The 2,500-nt window shown below is 38.4% G+C and overlaps 1 protein-coding gene across 2 annotated transcripts in view; it reads left to right on the top strand.

Annotated features, from left to right (window-relative positions):
• The window catches only part of LOC137652122 (serine-rich adhesin for platelets-like), a 51,549-nt gene that overhangs the window by 29,499 nt on the left and 19,550 nt on the right, over positions 1-2,500 (top strand). The window lies entirely within an intron of this gene.

Genomic DNA, 2,500 nt, shown 5'->3' with positions numbered 1-2,500 from the left:
GGGATTGAACCTTAGCCCCTTCTAATGAAGGGCCAGGTCACTTCCAACCATTTCACCAGAAGCCTTAAAAGAAGTCGGAACCTAACTGCTAAATGCAGTTCAGGATTTACCTGGCGAGACATCAGTCTCTTACCAGCGAGTTTTCCCCGACTTCCCAGCCCACCAGGTGACACAATTGATAGTAATTCATTCAAATTATCCCTAATAAGTCAATATGGATAAATATCAACACAATATCATGCTTAAATAGAAATAAATTTCTACTTCATACTTGGGATCGAATCCTAGCCCCTTCTAATGAACGTTGCTTCCAATCCTGAACTGCAGTTAGCAGTTAGGTTCCGACCTCTTTTATGGCTTCTGGTGGTATGGTTGGAAGCGACCTGGCCTTTCATTAGAAGGGGCTAGGGTTCGATCCTAAGTATGAGGTAGAATTTTATTTCTATTTAAGCATGGTATTATGTTGATATTTATCCATATTGACTCACTGGGGGTAATTTGAATAAATTACTATCAATTGCGTCACCTGGTGAGCCAGGAAGTCGGGGAAAAACTCACTGGTAAGAGGCTGATGTATCGCCAGGTAAATCATGAACTGCATTTAGCAGTTAGGTTCCGACTTCTTTTACGGCTTCTGGTGAAATGGTTGGAAGCTAGGGTTCGATCCCAAGTTTGAGGTAAAAATTTATTTCTATTTGAGCACAATATTGTGTTGATATTTATTCATATTAACTCATTAGAGGCAATTTGAATGAATTACTATCAATTGTGTCACATGGTGTGCCGAGAAGTCAGGGAAAACTAGCTGGTAAGAGGCTGATGTCCTGCCAGGTAAATCCTGAATTGCAGTATCAGCAGTAGTTTCCGACTTATTGTATGGCTTCTGGTAGCATAGTTGGAAGCGAACTGGCTTTTATTAGAATGGGCTAAGGTTCGATCCCTAGTATGAGGTAGGAATTTATTTCTATATGAGCACAATATTGTGTTATTTATCCATATTGACTCATTAGGGATAATTTGAATTAACTACTATCAATTGTGTCACCTGGTGGGCCGGGAAGTTGTGGAAAACTCGCTGGTAAGAGGATGATGTCTCGACAGGTAAATCCTGAACTGCACTTAGGTTCCGACTTCTTTTTTAGTCTCTGGTGACATGGTTGGAAGCAACATGGCCTTTTATTAGAAGGGGCTAGAGTTCGATCCCAAGTATGAGATAGAAAATTTATTTCTATTTGAGCACGATATTGTGTTGATATTTATCCATATTGACTCATTAGAGATAATTTGAAAGAATTACTGTACTATCAATTGTGTCACATGGTTGGCCGAGAAGTCGGTGAAAACTCACTGGTAAGAGGCTGAGGTTTCGCAAGGTAAAATCTGAACTACAGATTAGCAGTTAGGTTCTGACTTCTTTTATGGCTTCTCGTTAGATGATTGGAAGCAACCTAGCCTTTCATTAGAAGGGACTAAGGTTCGACCCTAAGTATGAGGTAGAAATTTATTTCTATTTGAGCACAATATTGTGTTGATATTTATCCATATTGACTCATTAGGGGTAATTTGAATGAATTACTATCAATTGTGTCACCTGGTGGGCCAGGAAGTCGGTGAAAACTCGCTGGTAAGAGGCTGTTGTATCGCCAGGTAAATCCTGAACTGCTGTTAGCAGTTAGGTTCCGACTTTTATGGCTTCTGGTGGCATGGTTGGAAGCGACCTGGCCCTTCATTAGAAGGGGCTAAGGTTTGATCCCAATTATGAAGTAGAAATTTATTTCTATTTGAGCACAATATTCTGTTGATATTTATGCATATTGAGTCATTAGGGGTAATTTGAATGAATTGCTATAAATTGTGTCACGTGGTGGGCCGGGAAGTCTGGGAAAACTCGCTGGTAAGAAGCTGAAGTCTCGCCAAGTAAATCCAGAACTGCAGTTAGCAGTTAGGTTCCGACTTCTTTTATGGCTTCTGGTAGCCTGGTTGGAAGCAATCTGGCCTTTCATTAGAAGGGGAAAGGGTTTGATCCCATGTATAAGGTAGAAATTTATTTCTATTTGAGCATGATATTGTGTTGATATTTATCCATATTGAGTCATTAGGGGTAATTTGAATGAATTACTATAAATTGTGTCGCCCAGTGGACCGGGAAGTTGTGGAAAACTTGCTGGTATGAGGCTGATGTCTCGCCAAGTAAATCCTGAACTGCAATTAGCAGTTAAGGTCCGACTTTTTCTGTGGTTTCTGGTGGAATGGTTGGAAGCAACCTGACTCTTCATTAGAAGGGGCTAGGGTTCGATCCCAAGTATGAGGTAAAAATTTATTTCTATTTGAGCTCAATAATATATATATATACAGTATATATATATATATATATATATATATATATACTGTATATATATATAGATATAAATACATATATTCATACATATATATACTTATATATATACATATATATACATATCTATACACACATATATTTGTGTATATATATACATATATA

This window comes from Palaemon carinicauda, chromosome 13 (genome assembly GCF_036898095.1).
Source record: "Palaemon carinicauda isolate YSFRI2023 chromosome 13, ASM3689809v2, whole genome shotgun sequence".
In the NCBI taxonomy this organism is placed as follows: domain Eukaryota; kingdom Metazoa; phylum Arthropoda; class Malacostraca; order Decapoda; family Palaemonidae; genus Palaemon; species Palaemon carinicauda.
This window is presented reverse-complemented; position numbering and strand designations above follow the sequence as displayed.